The sequence below is a fragment of the Canis lupus genome, chromosome 3 (genome assembly GCF_048164855.1).
Source record: "Canis lupus baileyi chromosome 3, mCanLup2.hap1, whole genome shotgun sequence".
NCBI classification, from domain to species: Eukaryota; Metazoa; Chordata; class Mammalia; order Carnivora; family Canidae; genus Canis; species Canis lupus.
In genome coordinates this window covers 88707394-88730709 of record NC_132840.1, presented here as the reverse complement: position 1 = coordinate 88730709, position 23316 = coordinate 88707394, and positions in this window count along the sequence as shown.

The following is a 23316-nucleotide window of genomic DNA, read 5'->3' as shown; positions in this document are numbered from 1 at the left end:
TACCTGGCATTTCTGTGGTTTGAGGAAAGCAGCAGCCTAGTGTTTAGTTCCTTTCTGTGAAGTGAAAAGAGCAAGGAGTGTATAATTTGCAACTATCTAAGCCATCTGGAGGCTGCCAGAGGAATTGGTTTCTGTGTCATCTAACTTAAAGCTTGTATTTTAGCTAAAGGTGGCACAGTTGAGATCTCAGGAGGAGAGGGCACAGCTCATTCACAGATTGAGTAATAGAAGTGAACAGCTAAGGCCTCAAGAGAAGCAGGAGTGAGATTCTGAGAGAATTTAAGACACGTCTATGGAAGAATCAGAAAATAGCACACACACAGGCCTAGGGAAGTGCACATCCAGAAAAGACCTGCGAAGACAGGTCTTCACTCAGGCTGATCTCAAAGCACAGAACAAACCCTGATAATTAGTGAAGATTGTCCTCCCCGTGGAGCCAGTCTATCAATTTTCAGTAAAAGACCACAAGGCATACAGAGAAACAGGAAAAATGACCCACTCAATGGAACAAAATAAATCTCCAATAAGCATCCATGATGAAAGACAGGCATCAGACTTACTAAACAAAGACTTTAAAGCAACTGTCCTAAATATGCTCAAAGAACTAAAGTTAAACAAAGACAACATTAAGAAAACTCAGGAAAATGACATAGGAACAAAATGAGAACATCAAAAAGGAGATATAAATTACATGAAAAAAACAAACAAATTCTGAGCAGAAAAATAAAGTAACCAAAATGACAGTCATCGAAGTGGGTCAATGAAAAATTTGAACAATAGAACAGGTTACATGAAATTATCAATTCTGATGAGCCAAAAGAATAAAGAAAAGTAAACAAAATCAAAGAGATGTATGAGACATGATCAAATGGACCATATGCATATTATGGGAATTCCAGAATGAGAGGAGGAACAGAGAAGAGCAAAGAGACTTTTTGAAGAAATAATGGCCAAAAACTTACCAAATGTGAGGAAAGACATTGACATACAAATCTAAGTACTATGAACTCTTTGTAGGATAATCTTAGAGACCCACACTGAAGCACATTATAATTAAAGTGTCAAAAGTGAGAGGCAGAGAGAGAATCTTGAAAGCAACAAAGAGAAGTGTTTCACCAGGTGCAAGAGAGCCTTCATTAAGACTACTGATAGATTTCTCAGCAGAAACTTCACAGCCCAGAAGACAGATATAAAAAACAAATACTGGTGTAATTTTAGTTTATAACTCCAATTTTATTTTTCTATAGGAATTAAAAGAGGAGTATAAAAATAATTATAAATCTATGATAACAGGTACACAATATATAAAAATGGCATTGTGACATCAATAACATAATGCAGACTAGGAAGTTATAAAGGACTACAGCTTTTGTATTTAATTTAAGTTTAGATGGTATCAACTTTAAATAGATTTGCCATAGCTTTCGGGTACTCTACTCAATCCCTGTGATGATCATAAAAAATATCGATAAAATACATACAAAAGGAAAGGAGAAGGTAATAAAAATATGTCACTATAAAAAAAACTAGATATGAAGAAAGGCAATAATGAAATGAGGAGTACAAAGGCCATAAAGCAGACAAAACAAGTAGCAATATAGCAATATTAATCCTTTCCTATCAATAATTATATGTTAAGTGTCCATCAGCAGTCCAATGGATAAACAAATCATGGTAGATTATTATGGAATTCTATATTATGTTTATTTAAACATAGGAAATGATGTTGCTTCTATGTTTCTGCCAGTGCTGATATCTTTCTAAACTCCTGCAGTTTTAAAAAACTCTTCCAGAAAAAGAAATCTATGAAAACAAATAAAAGCAAAGAGATATGTGATAAATATATATATATATATATATATATATATATATGTATATATATATGCCAGATTCTGGTGCTGACAATACTGAAGACATTGAAGCTAAAGGTAATCCCTCTCCATGTTGTTGACCAAGGTGTAGTTGATTACGGCTGTAAACCCTTTTCTTGGCTCCTTTTGAGAGATGAAGTCTGATTCCTTTCATTTTGAATCTTTGATAGTTGCAGTGATTTGTTTCACATGTACAATGTGGTGAAAATTACATTTGGAGATATTCAAGGCTAGGATATAAAACAGCCTTCAGCTTTCACCCGAGGCTCTTAGGAAAAATAATCTAAGTGAATGTAGGCACCATGGAAAAGCTGGAGGACTCCGAGGCAGCCAGGCTGAGAAGGCCACATGGAGGTTCTCTAGTCCATAACCCCAGCTAAATGGAGCTTCCAGCCACCCCTGCAAAACTGCGAGGACATGCGAGAGAAGCTATGAAGGCTCTCCAGACCTGCCCACCCACCAGCTAAGTCCCACCGAGTGACCTCAGTCTGTGCCCTGAGTAGCAGAAGACTCACCAGATGAACTCTGACTCAATTTTTGACTCAGTTTTAAACTGTGAGCTATAATAAAATGGCTATTATTTTAAAAGTCACTAAGTCTTATAGTAATTCTATATATATGATTATATATCCTATGTTTTATATCCAATAATTATATATTATATATTATATAATAATATATTATTCTAATATTATAATTATATTATAATATAATTATATTAATTATTATAATATAATAAATTAATATTAATAGAATAATATATTATATATTTAATATTAAATATATGTTTTATATATATTTTATATAAAACACCATTCCAATGGGTGGAATGGGTGTCAAACAGAAGATAGAAGGTCCTCAAGGAGCCTACTAGGGAAAAATGGCCAGGGAGAAAATTTTATTGGACATAGAATGCAAAGGATCCCTTGTTGTATAGCGATAAAATTTGAAATTATTTCTGCCTTCAGTAATGTGGAATGAAGAATAGAAACCTAATAAGCTGGTAGATTTGCAAAGATTTTTAGGAAGAATGTCAAAATTGCCAATTGGTTTCTCATTGCAGCTCATAACAAGATATGGATAAAGAAAAATATAGTAAAAAGCTCTCAAGCAAAATTTAGAGATAAATATCAAGTACCAAGGACTTGCCAGGCTCTACAATAGAACTCTTTCTTATTCCCAATCTCCCTAGAGCCAAAAAGTTCAAAGAATAAGAAATAACTTCAAGGTAAGAATCCTCTCCCAGGGTGTCTATAAGCTCTTTTGCTCAGACTTCAGGAATATCTAAGGGTATGTCTTATAGATGCTCTTAACTAGAGAAAGTGTTTCTAAGAGTATCAAGTATCTACAGAACACTGGCCCTCAGTACAAGCCAGGATGTGATTGTCTTAGAGATCTGTGAGTATAACTTTTGCTAGTGGACAACAAGATACTTACGTGAAATAAGATCACAGAAGCCCACAAAGTTTTTAAAAGGTTGTGTTGATAAATGCACCATCAACTTGGTCTAAATACAACAGAGACCATTTAAAATGAAGAGTCCTCTGGTTCCACCACTTTCCATGAGCAACCAGAGAACGTTTTCCAGAGGCAAATATAGATCATTTCCTATACAGGGAAAGTGATTCAAGGGCAGAAACAAGATTTAAGAGGGCAGAGCCAAGAGTCACAAATAGTCATTTCTGTGTTTTAGAATGAGGCTCCAGTTAAGGAATTAGAAGTGTGTGCCTAACTAGGTTTCAGAGGTGCTATGACCTACACATTCTCTCCCTTTCTAAATTGGAGTATCTATTTTGGTTATCCTATATCTGCTCCATGAGTGCCTATTGGGTGCAAGAGGGGCAGATAATTTATCTTTTTATTACTTAAGTGTTTATATTGAGAACTAGACACAAGAAAGTATATCCAGGAAGGAGCCTTATCTGCTCCTGGACCTGATTTTAGGTAATAACATCCGGATTTAAGTAGTGATGTCCAGGCATTATTACCAAGGTGCCAGATAGAAGTGAAGCCATTTGAGTCCTCCAGACTTGCTTATGTCCCAGGCAAGAACCACTAAATAATCTCCGTCAGCACTGCAAGGAACAGAAAGATCACCCAGCTGAACCCTGCATGAGCTTCCAACCCACAGAATGATGTTATAATAAATTGATTGTTTTAAGCCAAAATTTGGGTTAGTTTGTTACAGCAGTGGAAATCAGAACACTGGCTTATGTATATGCCACATACCATAAGACTTTTTCATCCTGCCTTATAATTTACCTGCTTCCTATCTACATATTTTGTCAGAATGTAATTTCTTCAAAAGGAGAGATACTACCTTAATCATGGTTGTATCCTTCAAGTACTTAGCTCACAGTCCCCAGTCTGATTTAGGGACCCAGCACAGCAATATTTGGACCAGGACCAGGTGGGTTTCTGCTTTCATTTCTTCCACAAACACATTTTAGTTCTTTCTCTAATTCTAATCATTGTATTAAAGAGTGGGCATACAAGGGTGCAGGAACGGGCCTTTGTCAGAGTGCATAGGGGAAAAAAAGAGAGAAGAAAGTAGAAAAGCACAGGACAGTGGTAAATGTTGATTGTGGAGCACCTAACCCAGGTAGAGGAAGTTAGGAAATGTTTAAGGAAGAATAGCATAACCTGAGCCTTGAATCACCTATCATTATAGGTGATTTAAAGAATCAAGGATAGGAGATGGACATTTTATTAAGAAGGAAGAATATACCCAATGAGAAAGGTGCAGGAGAGAACCTTCTACTCTGAAAACAGCAGGCGGAACATGGTGACTCACTGCAGCATGTGGGAGTTGTTGAAAGTTGGCAGGAGGTAAGTGCTAGAAAAATCAGCAAGACTCTGTGTTCCATAGTAGGGATTTTAAATCAAAGACAATGGGAATCTGTTCCAAGATTTGAGCATTACATGGGGAAAAGCCCATTAATGCATCGGTAGAAGTAGCAGAAGTCACGACAGCAATCCAGGCAGGACCTGACGTGGATGAGAACTGAGGCGGTGAGGCGGGGATGGAAAGGATAGGACGGACTCGTGAGGCATTTATAAAGCAGAGTCCCAGGACTTGGTGTGGCAGCAACAAAAACTAACCAGAAAAAAATGCAGGTTCAAATTTGGGTAAAAGAGAGAGAAGGAGAGATGGGAGGCTGGAGGTAAGACCGAGTCAGAGTTGAGGCACAGGTTGGAGAGACAGCATATGATTAGAGCTGCAAACCAAAAGGAAATTCTAAATCCAGCTCAAATATGTTGCATTCCAGCCTCCTGTGCAGCATGCTCTGGAGAAATACAGCAGGCTGCTCCGGTTCACAAGAGGCCATGGGACGAAGGTTCACACTGAGGTGGTGACTACACCCAAGATGCTGCATGAGAACAGTCATGGAGAATGTGTGTGTGGGAGCATCCAGACTAGAAAAGGCATTGAGAAGTTGCATCTTGGGTAAAAGGAGGGAGAGCAATGCCACATAGAGGGAGGGTGTTTGTGTGTGGCAGGTGGGGCTTCAGAGCTTCAGAAGCAGGAGGTAGCCCTGGGCTTCCAGTGCCATAATAATGTTGCGGACGTTCAAGCGGTTATGGCAGGTGAGAACAAATGTGTGCATTGACAAGGGTAACGTCAGTTGTGTGGTGTGTGTGGGCGGGAGGGTGTTTCAACACAATCAGCAAAGACTTTCTTTTTTCTTTCAAGGGAAGCATATTTTTGGAAATAGCCATGGGACCTAGGTGAGCTCTGGCTGAGCGCATGGGCTGGAGAAGGAGGGACCATCCCTCCTAAGACCTGGCGCGAGGGAGCCATGTTCTCAGGGGACAAGCGGGTAACAGTGAGGTAGAGGGAAGAGAGGACCACTCAGTGAGGAGGTTATTGCTTGTTTTGTTTTGGATTTATTTTTCTAAGTGGCATAACCACCTTCCAAAGCACGTGGCTGCAGTGTTTGAGGGGGGTTGTGACAGATGCACTATGGAAGAATTCGAGTACGTGTGACTGGACGTGATGGACCTCTGACACTCGGGCAACAGCTGATGTTAACAGCTATCTAGAGATTACAGCTCCTTCATTCACACCTGGGAAACCTCAGGCTGAAGAATGTCTGAAAGCATTTTCTTTAGAAATTCACTTTTCCTTATCTAGAAAAGTGAAACCACCATGAATTCTCCATTCTTCATGGTGGTCTTTAACTTTTACTAAGTAAAATAATACAAAATTTAACAGGATAGGTTCTAGACTAAGAGCGCTCATAGTCAATTCCTGAATCCACCATTTACCAGCAACTTAAACTTGAAAAACCTTCCTATTTCCTATATTTTTCATGGTTTGTGAAATAATGTTCTTAGCTCAAAAAGGGTTGCTGGAGGATTAAATGAGATAATGCATGAAAAACACTTAGAATGTCCGATTCAGAATGAACTTTTTGTGAATATAGCTGATTATTATTATTAATAATAGTTATTTTCCAGTGGGCCCTTCAGGAGCTTCTTTGCGGGTTTGCCTGTGAACGGGGAAACGGGGAAGGGCACAAGCTGTTGAGCACACAGCACCAACCAGAATACCTTCTGCCAGGAGAGGGATCCCAGCTAGTTTCTTCGACTATGACACTGATTCTAGATGCTTTCTCTATTCTGCTGATCTAACTCCCATGCTATCAAAGTAAATATATAGGAGAATGAAAATGATAAATTTTAATTAGAGAGGGGAGGCCGGAAGGGACAGGGGAAGGGGGAGAGAGAGAACCGTTCGTAGGCTCCACACACAGCACAGAACCTCATATGGGGCCCAGTCTCACAGCCTTGAGGTCATGACCTGAGCTGAAACCAAGGAGGGAAGATCAATGCACCACCTCATTTTACTGATGAGGTCTTGAAGTACCAGAGGGCGTGGTAAGCAACTCATTTTACTCACCTTCCATGGCTGCTCCTATGAGTATCCAAGGTCTCCAACAGCGAGAATATCTTCCTGGTGCAGGAAAATAACCATAAGATCACTCAGGAATTCTTCACACAGCAATTCCTTTGGGTAACTCAGAGGAGTCACTCCTCAACAACGCCAAGGGTATACCATCAAGACACTCCTGAAGGCTGCTCTGAGCTCACAAAAGGAAGATTGAAGGAGTAGAAGGAAACTACTATTTCCTCTTCCCCCTCCCTCTCTCTCTCCTCATTCTCTTGACCTTTAAGAGCCATTCAATGCCCTGGCCTGCTCCTAAGATGAGGACTGAGTGGACCCAGGATAGGTTATCTCTCCAGGGGAGACAGCAGCGAGGTCCAACTGCCAATGAATCCTCCCAACAAGGTGCTCCTTGACACAGGACACTTTAATGAGCCTGCCCAGATCTGTGTCCTGACACCAGGCTGGAGGAGGAGAGAGAGAATGATGGGATGCTCCTGTCATAGGAACAGAGAGAAATTATGCACATGGTCGGAGGGCAGCTGGTTCAACAAGAATATAAACTTCTCATTAACAGTCAACTGCTTCTTGGCAATGAGAAGGTGTTTGGCAGAGGCTGGAGGCGGAGAGAAGAGGAGAAGGAGGGAGGAGTTGTGCGGAGCTGCAGAGGGAAAACCCACACATAGCTGTGTTCCTATAGCAGGCCCTTGTTGGCTTGACCTCCACCGCCTCCAACAGCTGATCTGTCCTGGTAAGAGTAAGTATGGGTGATGTATTCTTCATCTCAACAATGACTCTCCAGGAAATAAATTCATCTGCCTCTCTGGAGAATTTATTTGAATGTTTTAAATAGCAGAAATCCCCATGAAGTAGATAGGTCCAGAAATACAGATTGCACTCAGAATAGATGAGCTATTACCTTGACTCTTAACTGTTATTCACCTTTATGTAATTTGGATTTGTTACCTGTAGTTTATTTGCCAGAGAAGGAGTGAAAATAATGAAAAATTTGCTTTTACCAGCATCTGTCTGCACACATGGCAGCCTGGTTTCCATCCCGTAGAAGAGACCATAACAGGTATGCACAGCAGAGCATGTAAGAAACAACTTGGAGATGGGGAAGTAGCCGGGTGCAGTGCAATGGGCCCTGGCTGGAGTCCAGGTGAACATCCTACACGGGGTACCATTCTCACTGTGCAACTTTAGACAGATATGCAGCCTGCTGGACTTCAGTGTCATTAAAGGCAAAATGATGATATTACCCATAAGCAGCAAAACTAGAAAAATATGGTGTTTTCACCAAAAGGCCACTAAACGGCAATGGGCAGAAATAATCCACAACTATACACCAGCATATAAATGGATTTCACAGGCATAACGTTGAAGGCAAGAAGCCAAACATAAACAAGTACATATCGTATTACTCAATTTCTATAAAGTACTAAGTGGACTAAACTATGTTAGATAAATTAATAAATTCCCCTAAAACAGGAATGACTGCAAAAGAGCTCAAGCAGGGGTACTAGGATGCTGGCCATTTTGCTTTCTTGACCTGAATCCTGATTAAATAGATGTGTTCAGTTTACGAAAATTGACCACCCTATACATATGACATATGCACTTCTCTGTACTTCAAATATACTCAGGAAGCAGTTAAAAACAGGAATGAGGACAAGAATAAATTGAATAATTTCATTCAATTAGTTTCATTCAGCCCTAACAGACCATCTTTCTAGTTTGGTAATCATTACAGTTTTTAGTTTCTCTTCTTTTTAAGGCTTCCTTCCTTTTCTTTGATGCTTTTTTCATCAGTACATAAGGATTCAAGGGCGGATTGCGCGGAATAGAATGGGGGATTTAGTGCCTTCACTTGACTTCCTGTAAGCAGCTCTAACTTCAGGCTCAGTGGGAAAAGAGCCTGGGCCCATGAGTTTCCATCAGGCTTGGCTTTATCAGTAAATGTAGACGATTGTCATTTCTGTATCCCTGGTAGAGAGTTCTCAATCTAATCCTTATCTCTGAGCAGAAAAATTGAAACCGTTCTCGGATTTGGTAGTTTGTAAAAAGCATTATAAGCGAAAGAGCAATTTTTTATTTTCTGTGAACAGAAATGATAAACTGTATTTTTTTCTCATTACCTTCTTTAGTTTGATGCCCCAACATTCATGGAGAGCACAGGGCGTCTTGCCCTTGATTAAGGTGTGCTATTTTAAGATGTTTGCAGCATTGGGTATGGATTTATGCAGCTTTTGACACCTTCTCCCCTAGCTCTCTTGTGAAACAGTGAAGCAGCTGAGTGAAACTCTAGGGTCTGGAGCTAATGAATAGAGCTGTGTTTTGCTCTGAGAGTGGAGGACAACAGTGCGGATTCCTCTTCACCCTCCATCCAAATCCTGTAGCATTTGATTTGTATCTGATAGAGAATAAAAGGCAACTCTGCTCTGAGTAAACCTCAGAGTTAGAGGGTTGTTTTTTTTTTTTTAAAGTAGAAAATCTATTTACTTTTATTTTTTATTTTTTATATAAATTTATTTTTTATTGGTGTTCAATTTGCCAACATATAGCATAACACCCAGTGCTCATCCCATCAAGTGCCCCCCTCGTGCCCGTCACCCAGTCACCCCCACCCCCCACCCCCTCCCCTTCCACCACCCCTAGTTCATTACCTAGAGTCAGGAGTCTCTCATGTTCTGTCTCCCTCTCTGATATTTCCCACTCATTTTTCCTCCTTTCCCCTTTATTCCCTTTCACTATTTTTTATATTCCCTAAATGAATAAGACCATAAAATGTTTGTCCTTCTCTGATTGACTTATTTCACTCAGCATAATACCCTCCAGGTCTATCCACGTCAGAGTTAGAAGTTTTAAGCTAGGGGGTGGGTGAGCCACCTGGCAGGTGGGCAATAAATAAGCTGTGCCCATGACTGTAAGGTCAAGATGAAATTTCCAGTCCAAAATCAGGCAAAAGTAATGTGGTAAACACCTCACTGGGAGATAGCCTGAAACTCCACATTTAGACAGTGTAGATGGCCAAGGTCTGGAATGGCATTTGGGAGCCAGAAGGCCAAGATCACTGCAGGGCAAGTAGGGCGGGCTGGAATGTTGCAATAAGGTAGAGCAAAAAAGTAGTAACTCCACTTCAGTCAAAGATAACAATCTACCTTAGACAGGAGAGAAGCCCAGCTAAAGTGAGGGACTGAAGGATGGGGGAAGGAGGAGTGCAGAGAACAGAAAGCCTCTGGCCCGGGAAAACTGTCAATATAACTTTTTCAAGAGGCAGCTGTCACTGGCTGCCTATCGGTTTATAACTAAGTTACTCAAAAATTACTTATTAAGCCTCTACTCCCTGTCAGTGGCAGGCACAGTGTTGATGCACTAGGAATGCAAATGTGAAACTGACCGAGCAGCATACAGATGCATGGGCATGCAAGGACAGACGAGCAACCGTGAGTGAGTCCAGGGATGTCTACAGGCAAGCACAGCTGCAAGATGGAGGAGGAAGGACGGTGCAGTGCAATACGCCACGTTGAGGACATTTTGACGACGTAACCCATTCACTGGACAAATAGTTATTGAGCCTTGTGCTCAGTGTACCGTGTAGGACACAGGACAGATGTGATCCCCATGGCTAGAGTGTGTGTAGGCAAGGACTGGACCTTGGTGAAAATGGTGATTTACGGCATAGGAAGGAGTTGGGTGGAATGATAACATGGGTAAGAAATTAAGGTTTGTGGAGGAAAGAGAGAAAGTGAAGTACTCAAGAGCTGTCTATGCCTTGTCTATTTTCACATGCACCAGTGACTTCCATCCTCTCTCTGCGTTGGTTACCGCCTCATCACATCCAAACTGGAACAGGAGAGTGGGGAGACCAAGGCTAACCCGATGCCCCACCACACTCAATGTAAATGAATGGAATGAAGTGAACTGGTTCCTATGAGGCTCAGACGTGGTCTTCCATGTCTTTAGGAGCATCTGATCTTACCTAAGGAGCTGCCTGCAAGCAACTTGAGAACCAAGGAACAGTCTTTTAGTCCAGCCTGGCGAGGCTTCCTCAGCCTTTGCTACCAAATAAGACAGATAAAGGTTTTGCTTCTTCACATTATGTTTGGGCTCAAGGTTTTCCAACCATCGTCAGAAAAAAAAATTTAAGCAGTGAATATCAGTATGAGGCTGAGGCAGTGAGAGATATGCTTTAGGACGTTTCTTAATAGGGTATATGAGTCAGAATGACTACTACCACTGGAAAACCACAAAATCTCAACAGCTTAACGTAAGAATGTATATTTTTGGCTTATACAAATTGTGATGTGTCTTGAGTTCTCTTCTCCAGGGAAGCTCTTTTCTTCTCCATGACATTGCTCAGGCATCCAGGCTGTTTTGGCTTGTGTCTCTTTCTTCTCAAAATGTGGTCTGTAGCCACAAAAAAGGGAGAGGATGAATGAAGTTGGCACACCAACCGTTAACTGCCTCAGCTTCAAAATGAAGTTTATAGCCAGAACCCATTGGCCAAAGTGCCCCAATCCAACTAATAAGTAGACTAGAAAAACTAGAGGAAACCAGGATATTCCATTAAATTAAATCTCTGCCACGGGGAGATCGCAACTTCTAGTGCTGAAAAGTAGACAGAGCAAAGAACTGTCTGACCCTCTGCCCAAGGCCCTCTGGGCCATAGTGTAAACAGTTCATCACTTCCTGGTCTGTCCATCCTGTCCTGGACTTTGGAATTACAGTTTTTCCCATCAGGGGATCTAAGAAGGATGAGGTCATGAGCTAGCAACTGTGCATAAATTAGTTCTTGACTTTGTTTAGAACATGCTTGGCTGAAAAATAAATATTGGCTAATTGGATAAATTAATATTATTGCTGACTTGGCTTTTTCCTTGATCCCTTGTTCAAGTTTATAGATCTTACCTTACCCTACCTTGTTCCTGGTCACCTGAGGGCTTATTTTGGTACCGGGATCCTAGCTCTTCCTAGCTTATCTGCAGTGTTTTCATATCCTTCTGTAATAAAACCAAACATCTTTGACTATATTTTCCCCTTCCCTCTGATTTCTTTATTACTAACCCCATGCATATGGAATGAACTTCTCTGCTCTCTAATCCTTGGACTTTCTCAACAGAAGGGGTATTAATCGGATGTGAAAATCAAGACCATTGACCAGGTGGTGATTAATAATGTGTGGGACTCGGGATCCGTGGGTGGCGCAGCTGTTTAGCGCCTGTCTTTGGCCCAGGGCGCGATCCTGGAGACCCGGGATCGAATCCCACGTCAGGCTCCCGGTGCATGGAACCTGCTTCTCCCTCTGCCTGTGTCTCTGCCTCTCTCTCTCTCTCTCTCTCTCTCTCTCTGTGTGTGACTATCATAAATAAATAAAAATTAAAAAAATAATGTGTGGGACTCAATGTGCATAAAAAGGAGCATCTATCTATCATCTATCATCTATATCATATACCTATCATCTATTTATCTCTATGTCTTCTCCTCTTCTCTTCCCTAGAGAAACTCGATTTCCTCTTTTCTACTTTTACCTTTACTTATATATTCAGGCACCATTCCAGGTGCTGGGACCACGTGGAGAAATAAAACAGACATGGATCTGCTTTCATGGGGGCTTGAGTCTAGTGAAGGAGATGGACATAAACAGCTCAATTTTAAAAATTGGCCACATATCATGATAAGTATATTGCAAAGTAAATAAACAGCAGTGGTCTGAGAAATAATTTAAGCAGAGAAGAACAAAATTTCTTTTTCTAGGAAATGATATTTAAGCTTATTTCTGAAGGATGACTAGTGAGAAGTTAGGAAGGAATCAAAGGAAGAGTTCCCAAGCATAGGGAACAACATCGCCTAAATTTCTGGGGCAGGAACCAAGAGAAAATCAGCAAGGTTGGTTCTAGAAATTCAGGTTATGTGGTGACCATTAGCTGCCCTAATTTTATCAACATGATTGGTACAATTATTTAGAAAAATAGCTTTCTGGTCCTTCTGCCTAGTATTGAAATATATGCTACATCCAAGGGGAAAGGGTAAATGATAGAGGTCAACTGTTGGGGATGCACACCTTCATATAATCCTTCTATTTTCTCCTTGACTCCCATCATATGCCACTTCTGTTGACTCCAGGTCTAGAGATTCTCCAGAGGTGTCAGGCTGACTGGCCTCTCCATCTCATTTTTCTCTGTGTTTACATGACACGGTGACTTTTCCACATCACTATCCATAAATATGCTTCCAAGTATTTTCTGTCTTCTAGAAATCTGTTAAAATATCACACTGCCTATGGGTGTGCATTCTTTGATTTCATTGTCTCATATTTCTTTGAATTTATTGCATCACATTTTAATGGGGGTTTAGCATTTTGGTGAAGTACATGAAAGTGATTGGTTGGCTATATAGAACAGCTCAATTAGGGAATGGAAGTCAAGGGATTTTGATTCTGTTGTTGGTTCGTTTGCTTTCAGATGGAATCTACTTGATCAGTTCGAACACTGATAGGAATGACCCAAGAAAAAGGAAAAAGAATTTGTGAGAATTAGGGATCACTAGAGAAGCAAAATCCTTGGAAAAGTGAAGCAAGATTAGATCGAAAACACTTGGACAGAGACTGATAATATCATCTGATGTTAACACTATGGGCTCTGGTGCCAGATTTTCTAGTGTCTAATGCCATCTTCACTATTTAATACGTGGGAAAGTTTAGCCTATCATGACTCAGTTTCCTCATATGGAAGAAAAGGGAATAATAACAATGACTTTCTCATAGATTTTTTTTGTAATTATTACAAAATTATAATTATATAATAAATTATAATAAATTATATAAATTATAATTATATTATATATTATTATAGCAAGTGTGCAGTGGCTGATGCATAGAACAACCTTCATAAATACTAGCTTATTTCTAAAAGAGGAGAAAAGTTATTTCCTCTGCTTTATTAGGAGGGAGAAGATAATAAGTGAAATGTTAAAAAAAAAAACATGTAGTTTTTTGGGGGGAAGTGGACTTTGAGCTCCCATCTGACTTTTTCTATTTTCTAATAGGGGAAGACAGGCAATAATCTAACTCTGGGAGTGAGGAGCATTCTAAGAATCCATGTAAAATGTAGAATATATTAAAAGTTGATAAAGGGAATGGTAGACTGAGTTCATTTGAGAAACATGGTAGTTCTCTTACTCATACTGAGAAAGGAGATCATGAGTATAAAGTGATATAGTCAATCTTATGATATTACCTTTTTTTCAGCAAAGCTCCATTATACCTGTGTTGGAGAGGGGGAAAAAAAGCAGATGATTGATTCTTTTCAAAGTTAGAGTTTAAGAAAATATGTCTAGAAAAGTGAAAGAAATGAACTTATATTTAAGGATATAATTATAACAGTGGCCCATGGATTTAAGATAGGAAATAGAAAGACAGACAAAAGGTCCTGCATGGATAGAGTAGTGGAGTAGATGATATAGATCTTTATAAGGGTGAGGAATGAACTCGGTCAGGGTACATAAGCACATAAGTAGGATGTGTTGAGAGATAAGAGCCTAAGGTCAGAGTGAGCAATTTGAATTTATTTCCATATTTTTCTTGAAGATGGCAAGAGGTCCAGGGTATGACTGCATAGGTGGTATCTGCCATGAAGAAGACAATCACTAAAGAAGTCACAACCTGAGAGGCTTTGGTTTGGAAAAAAATGCATGTGGTAAGGTGTCCAAAAATGACGACAGGGTTAGGGGTAGAGGCAGGGAATGTGAGGGGGTATGGACATTTGTCATGAACGGAAAGGAGAGACCAGAACTCAGTGGATGACAGGAAGATAGGAACATCTACACGGCCAGTAGGGTGAGCCTCAGAGGGTCATCAGTGTGTGCGTGTGTGTGTGTGTGTGTGTGTGTGAGCACAAAGTGGAGGGAGGCAAATATCTCAAATAAAGACCAACCCTCACTATCCCACTGCTCACCAGACTCCGCCTTTCCTGCACAGCCTCATCTGTGCTTTCTGTTTGTTGCACTTAATATACAAGTTTCATGATAACTTCAGGAAACTTTCTCAGCTAATGCAATGTAGATGTATTCAGCTTGCTGTCTCATTTTACAAATACAATTTTTCCATCGATGTATATAATTGCCTCAAAATTCTTGCAAGGTTAAAAGGGAACTATCTCTTAAACATTAGTTTTTAAATTATGTATCACAATTAATTTACTGAATTTTTGAGCTTTATGACTTTTTAAATTGATTGTCTGAAAGCGAACTTCCAATTATCAAAGGATCAGATATTCTCCATTCAAAATTCCCCTGAGAGTAGCAGGAAGCTGGTTCAATATTTTCAAGATCCTGGGTCCCTTGTGACCAAATAGTAACTTGAGCCTCAATATGGGATCATCCAAAGTAAGCATTTCCTTAAGTGGGAGGTTTTGAGAAATCCAGAATCTAATTCTCAAGGCCACTGGAGCAATTGTTATATTTGGAAAACATCTTGCTTTCATTTTAGACACCAGGGTACCAAATGTGCTCTATTACATTTACACTGGAAATATGAAAACAGTCAGACAGCCCTGCCCAAATCCTGCCTTTCACAAAAGGATGAAAGCACAGGTTGTCAGAGGTGGTGGAGCTTAGTGTTAATCCTTCTTTTCTCAAGTGTCTATGGCATAGAAATAATATTTAGTTTATTGAGTGTTTTATGTGCAGGGCACTGTGTAAGTACTTTACATATATATCTGTATATCTCTCTATGATTATTTATATATATATTTAATATATATTCATAGACAGATGATGAATAGAAAGATAGATGATAGATAAGATCTCCACTTTTAAACCCTCTCACAAACTCCTCATTGTAGAGAGGAATTAGGACGCTAAAGTAACAAAAAAGAATAATTGGCTCTGAAGAACCAAACTAGAGTGGGGTCACTTATGTGAAGAATAAAATAAAAAAGGTCAGTGTAGGAGCATAAAGGAAACTTAACCTAATCTACAGGATTTCACAGCTCTTCTCAGAAATCACCCAGGATGCCAATCAACCCCAAATGCCAAGTCTGTCCATGCCTTCTCTGGACTGCCTTGTCCCCCTGACTCAGCTTTCTTGATCCAAATAAGAAAGACCACCAGGGACGCCTGGGTGGACCATCTGCCTTCAGCTCAGGGCGTGATCCCGGGTCCAGGGATTTAGTCCCACATCGGGCTCCCTGTGAGGAGTCTGCTTCTCCCTCTGTCTCTGCCTCTCTCTGTGTCTCTCATGAACAAATAAAAATCTTAAAAAAAAAAAAAAAGACCATTAGGCAACCAAATAGCTGAGAAGTTAGCCGATAACTTCTGCATTTACTACATAAAAACCCCTTAGTCTGTAAGAAACTTAGAACTCCTGGCCCCCATGCCCCTGAACTTCCCAGCCTGCAGTTCAAAAACCTTGCAAAACATTTATGCGTCCATGGTGACTTTCCTCTGGGTGCCAGGCATGGGTGCTGTACCCACCAAGCCCTTTAAGTTCTCCATCCCCACAGAGTACGGGGAGTCACCAGAGGTAAACACTCTCAGACTCCAGTCTCCACTTCCTTGAACTTACACTCCTCCTAGTTTTATTGCAAGTTCGTTTATGTCTGGTGCATCGTACTGTCATGAGGCCCAGCAAACCTGAAGAGGCTGCAATTCCCTCCAGAACCCTCATTCATATCTCTTTTTGTCTAGATGGCACAGTCTTACAAAAACAGAGTTTGGAAAACAACAGCCATCTTGGGGATCTTTTGATCTTGGCAAGTTGGTTTTTCTGCATAGTAAACTAGAATGAAAGAATCCAAAATTGGGACACCTGGGTGGCTCAGCGGTTGAGCGTCTGCCTTCAGCTCAGGGCGTGATCCTGGGGTCCCAGGATCGAGTCCCACGTCGGGTTCCCTGCAAGGAATCTGCTTCCCCCTCTGCCTGTGTCTCTGCCTCTCTCTGTGTGTCTCTCATGAATAAACAAAATCTTTTTTAAAAAAAGAATCCAAAATTAACTACTTTGGGAAATGCTGGTGGTGCACACAAGGGCCTCCCTAGGCCAGTCCACAGTATCATCTCTTTGATAATTGCTGGTGTCCATAGTTCTGTTTCCTCAGTTCCTGTTGGTTTTGTTAATGAGCACATGAGGTCAATAAATAATAGATCTATTATTATGGGGAATCTTGGAAGCCAAAGCTGCAAAATTTGTAAGCACAAGTTAAGCACTGAAAAGCTATTAGAGCATTAATGACCTAAGTCTAAGACTCTCATGCTAAGATAAGTTGGTCACGGGTTACACTGACACTGGGTTATCCTCTGACTTCAAGAAAATTTCCACACCACAAGGTGCACTGCAAAACACCACACAATCTCCAACTCAGTGAGACATCCCTCTGAGGTATTAATTTGGCTCTGAGAAACCAAGTCTTAGCTAAAGAAATGGGATCCTCATGTTTTAAATAATTAAACATGCCACCTCCTGACCCACTGCTTATTTTATATCTAAAACCTATGATTCCAGAAGCTGTAGATATCTGCAAAAATAGCAAAATCTTACAAAGACAACCTAGGATTATAATGGCCATTTGGGGAATGTTCCATTTAGACAAGATTGTTTATTTAATAAACGCAATATGGTCTCATTCATCTGGGGAATATAAAAAATAGTGAAAGGGAATAAAGGGGAAAGGAGAAAAAATGAGTGGGAAATATCAGAAAGCGAGACAGAACATGAGAGACCCCTAACTCTGGGAAACGAACTAGGGGTGGTGGAAGGGGAGGTGGGTGGGGGGTGCGGGTGACTGGGTGATGGGCTCTGAGGGGGACACTTGATGGGATGAGCACTGGGTGTTATGCTATATGTTGGCAAGTTGAACACCAATAAAAAAAATAATAAATGCAATGTAAGGATTTCCAAATCAAACAAGTACAATGGGATAACCATTTTAATTGGCATGCAGAAGCTTCTAAAAGGCTTCAAAATTCCAAAATGGCTTATTGAAATGTTCTCTGCCAAAGACTAATGACTAACGAAAAATTAAAGATGCAAGTGGTACCTAAAATCAAAAGCTAAAAGACTGACATGACCCCTATGACTCCCCTCTCTCCTCCTTACCTGAGTATTAACATTATACTAATCCCCGGATTGTCTTCCATTCTGAAGAGAATATAAAAGAACATGAACAAGAAGTTTGCCAGGCTAGTGGCCTAACCAACACTCCCAGATCTACCTTTGAAGGGACCCCCGTATGGGTCCCTCCCAGGCTTGACAATAGTCTCACAGATCTTCCTATGAAATGCTACCAGTTACTTCCTTTAAAAACCAAGGGGAAACTACAATTAAAATTAATGGAAAGTTTGCCAAATTTGGGTAGGTACAATGCTATATTTTCTACTTTAGATCCCACTTTCTCAGAAAGTACAGATGGGATCTTGCTAAAACTGGTAGAAACCAGTGAAAGTTGAGAATTCTTACCAGTTTCTGGTAAGATCTCTGTCTCTGGTACCCAGATTATCTTCAAGAGTGGCTCTGAATCTTCAGAGGGTAATATATTTTTGTTCCCTTTGGGGGAATGTCTCTTGGGTCCATGGAATTGTTCAATACAGCCAAGAATAGTTGCTGTTTGTTCTGGCTAACACCTGACAAGATATTAAAAATGATTATTTTGTTTGTTCGTTTTTAGGTAGCTCAATGGTCAGGAGTTGATCCAACTGAAAGCTGATATTCAGAGCCTATAGGAACTTTTTAAAGGCCTCCTCACCTAAGCTAAGATGAAATTCTGTACACAAAGGGAAAGAAAGAAGTTTCTGAAGTCTTTCAGAAGTGGGAGGATTAACTAAAATATTCCAAAGATGAAGAGCTTTAAATCTAAAAGAGGAATTTTGGTTTCCATCTTAGTTGAAGATTTTCCCCCAATCTAAAGAAGCAACTTAAAGATGGCGTAGTTGGATGGATGTGCCAACAACCTATGATGTCATCTAGGTTGCAACCCAATGCTTTGAGGAATTACAAACAATTGTCCTTGTCTTATAGATTGAATTTTTCCAAGAACAGAAAATGCAGCTCTAGAAGTAATCCAAGGCCTTCCTCTCCTGTCAACCAATCCCCAACTCCCCTGTTCCTCTCAAAAGGGTCATAGATATTGCAAAATTCTGTATTTAGGAAACAAAAATCTTTCTTGGAGGAATTTACATTCTTTTCTCAGCACCTTAGTAAACACTCTAGCCTGTCTTCTCCACGAACATTATGGAGGCCATCTCTTTGAACTGCAAACCTCAGTGAGAAACTCAGAAATAAAAAAAAGAATCAGAGATTTACTTGGAAGATTACTGTCTGTGAAAAAATTTTAAATTCGTCTCCGCAAATATTAGAAAGTCTGAGCAGATAACCTTAACTTACTCCATCTGCCAGAAACACTGTTTGGATCCAACTGTTCCTTTATAAAGTTGTGAACTTTGCATTATCATGCTTGTCTCATGGCTAACATTTTAAAATGAGAGCTAAAAGATTTCTGCTTCTGTCTGTAGGTTTATGTCTGTTTTTTTTTTTAATTTTTTGTCTGTTTTAGATGTGTGGTATGGTTCTACCTCCAGTGGTATTTTGAAAATTAATTTGTTTTCTTTCTTTTTAAAATTTTTATTTATTTTTAATTTTAGTTAACATACAGTGCAATATTGGTTAACTGAAGTAGAGTTCAGTGGTTGGCTTAAAGACAAACAAGCACTATATAAATTGTTTACTCTCAGAAAAACTTAAAAATCTAACCTAAATGATTTTTAAGTTCATGTGATTTAGGATAACCTTTGATAAATAAAAGCTAGGTTAAGTTTGTTGGCTTAATTAAAGCAGGCTGGTCTTTAGAGTTATCAGCATTAAACATAGCAATTCTATTCTACTGAGGGTTACAAGCAGTTAAGTAAGCTCGTGTCATCTCTGCTACAAAATTTGACAGCAAGAAAGACAATTAGAAATGGCGGTGAGCAGTTTATGATCTCATGAGTATTTTAATGAACTAAATGTATTTGGGTCTGTTAGTAAACATGGTTTCTGCCACACAGAAAAATTTGCTATGCTGAAGAATGTACTTCGAAAAATGATAAAATTTATTTACATTTTGCCAATCCGCAGACTGCTAGTGTTACCGACAGTCCAAAATTATTTGCTTTTTAGTTTTCATTAGAAATTACAGATTCTAAGAGTTAAGAATTATAACACACATAATTGAAACTGCCTAGAAATAATAAGGGTGAAGAGAAACAACTGTGTATAGGAAGTAAACAAGAAAGGTAAAATGATTGGTTGTTCCAGAATGAGGTCAAATATATGACAAAATCTGAATGCTTATAGAAAGGTTACAGAAGATTTGTGGAAAAGAAATCATTGGAAAGGAATTTTATGTGTGTTCAAATTGGCTAAGATTGGAATGGATTTATTTAAGTTATTTTTTAAAATATTTTATTTATTAATTCATTAGAGACACAGAGAGAGGCAGAGACACAGGCTGAGGGAGAAGTAGGCTCCATGCAGGGATCCCCACGTGGAACTTGATCCCAGGCCCCTGGATCACGCCCTGGGCCAAAGGCAGATGCTCAACTGCTGAGCCACCCAGGCATCTCTTATTTAAGCTTTTTAAATTGAATTTCAATATCAAAGGTACGTGGTACAAAATTAGAATTTGGTTTTCTCTCTGTTAAAGGGACAAAGTTTTCTTTGGATCGCTTTTGGTAATGGATTATGAAACTTCCTTTACTTTTCAATCTGTCTAAACAGCAAAGATTTTATGTTTTATGAAAAGAATTGACTGTACTTCTTATTGACTGTATCAGGTCCTTGATTACTTAAAAAAAACAATTTCTCAATATTAGGAAAGCTAAATTTTGTTCACAAATCCATAATCCTTTGTATTTGGCTTAACATCTTTTATGGTCATTTTGGTTAAAAAAATACATAGATATTATTTCATAATGATTTGTGCCTTTACTTAATATTCCAACTTTCTGACTTTCCGACAACGTTTCTAAAATCAAATTCTAAAATGAAGTCCTTTTGATCTAAAGTAACTTTGAGATTTCCCAGAGGGCTCCTGTAAAACCTCAAGACTTTTCTCATCTGGTAAAATGTTAAATTCTCAGATATATTTGATATGTTAAATTACGTGTGAAGCATAATCCAATAAAAAGTAATGTTTAACCCCGTTAGCTTATATTTATATGGATGCCTGTTATTAATGTTAATGTTCTAGAAATTGTGTGAAATTTCTAGATCTGATACACCCTGGTATAATGTTATCAGTCATAATTCCAATATTCTTAAAATGTTGTGTGCCACAGAAATAACTAAAGTTCCTTGACAATTCCATTATAATGAACTTGCATCAGATCTTCAACACTTGGGCATTTTAAAGTCTTTTGTTATTTAGACAGATAAATAAGGTTTATCTGCAAAACTGACGTTCATGGAAAGGACTTTACCAAGTACTCCTGACTAATGACAATCTACCAAGCTACCGAGTTACGTGTGTTGAAGTTTGGCTGCATATCTCACAGTGGAAGTAGGCTCCACCTGATATCTGGTCCTGTGCAAAGGCTGGAGACCTCAAAATCAAATTCTGAGGAATTTACAAGGAAAAGGTGTAGCTGACATCGATAGACTGCATCCCTTCCTGCCCCCCAAGATGTTGGATCAAGAACATTTCTTTCCATCCCTCCTTCCTTCTTTGACCAGCTTTGTCTTAGTATTTGTACCACAAAGATTTTTATGGTGATTTTGTTCACCGTTGCCTTACCTGGAAAGGTAATGCCATTGTTCACATATGTCAGGTCATTGCAAAGTGTGGGGGGAGGGTAGTAACCCAATCTCTAAGTCAGTGTTGGATTTGTCATGATGCTGATAAAGTCTTGACCATCACAAATTTATCCCTGATTTTCAATGCCTCAGTTTCTCCAGAGTGACCTTATCCCTCTCTCTATCATAGACACCTTAACCTGGGGGTTCATTTCCTTATCTCTGATTAACAGTCCCAAACTGGAAACCTCTCATCCAAGCTCCTACAAGGAAAGAGACACAAGGCAAAGATAACCAGAAACTCAACGACGACAACAAAAACCCCTGTGCAGTCTCATATACCCTTAAAACTTACTGGCCTTCATGGCTGTCATCTCTCCAGTCCTAAACCAGAGTTGAAGAGGGATTATTAGGAGACATTCATGATTCAAAATTTGCTCCCTTTCGTAAATCTCCTGGGTAGGAATAAATGCAAAAGAGTCTATGATCAGAAACCTCTCCTCAGCCCTTAGAGAAATTGCAGAATGCACTGCTAAAGCAATAGGTGCCCCTCTAAAATCTCTACACTCATAAAAGTTGTTCTTGATCGTTGAATAGTCTTCAACTATCTTTTAGCTGAGCAAGGAGGTACCTGTGCCATAGCCAAGGCCACTTTCTGCATTGGATTGACATTTTGTGGATGTTGAAACTCAGACACACAAAATCTGAGAGCAAGCCCATTGGTTATGAGACTAATTTGACTCATTGTGAAATTATCATTTATTCAGCTGGTAACTGGTGGGCTGGGCTCATGGTTCAGATTTATATCGCAATTTAATCTTTCTATCCTATTTGTCTCTGTATTTTGTGTTGTGTTTCTAAGTACTCAGATATTGTCTATCCAGCCTTTGTAAAAACAACTAACCTGATACACTGATGTTTGTCCAATGCTTCCAAATGATATCCAACACCTATATCCTTTACACAGACTCCCTGCCTATACTTTCTATTTTGACCCAATCTAAGAGTTGTTTAACTGTGGCCTTTTGATTGGTACTGGCCCCAAAATCTTCTCTCACCTTGAAGAAAGATGTCCAATTATGGAATGGTGAAGAAAAATAAACAAAATAAGTAATCAAAAGGCAATGTCTATGCAGAAAAAACACCTAGCAATATATTGGGTGATCAGCACCCTGTAATGGGGACTTAATCAATCGTGAGGGAATGTAAAACAAAACTAAAATAGAGTCACCTACATCAGGAGCCAAACAGAAATAGTCAACACAGATGCACCTTAACCTTAACCTAACCTTACAGGAATTTATAGCCTTTCTTAGAGGACATCAGCCAATCCCCCAAAACCAAGTGTGTTCATGCCCTTTCAGACTTTCTTGTTCCCTCTACTCCATGACATTTACTCATACAAGAAAGAAGACCACCAGGCAACTAATCAGCTGAAAAAGCCAAATAATTTCCACATTTACCCTATAAAAATCCTTGCCTGTGAACAACTGGAAATTCATTGTTCCAATAGCCTTGAGTTTCCTGGCTCACAGGTCAGAAGCCTTCTAATAAGTTTGCCTTTCTACTTTGCTTTACATTCAGCGTGCAAAGTTCATTTTTTTGACAGTTCAAAGTACACAGCTAATAGAGAGAGGCAGACCCTAAATTGAATCTGGGCAATATGACCCTAAAAATGAAACAGCTTCGGTTTGAACTTAGGTTCAAAAATTCTAAAATCCTAAACTGGGTGTATAAGGAAAGTTTTGAGGCTCAGGGATATGGGGGCCCTACCACAGATGTTTCCTCAAAAGTCT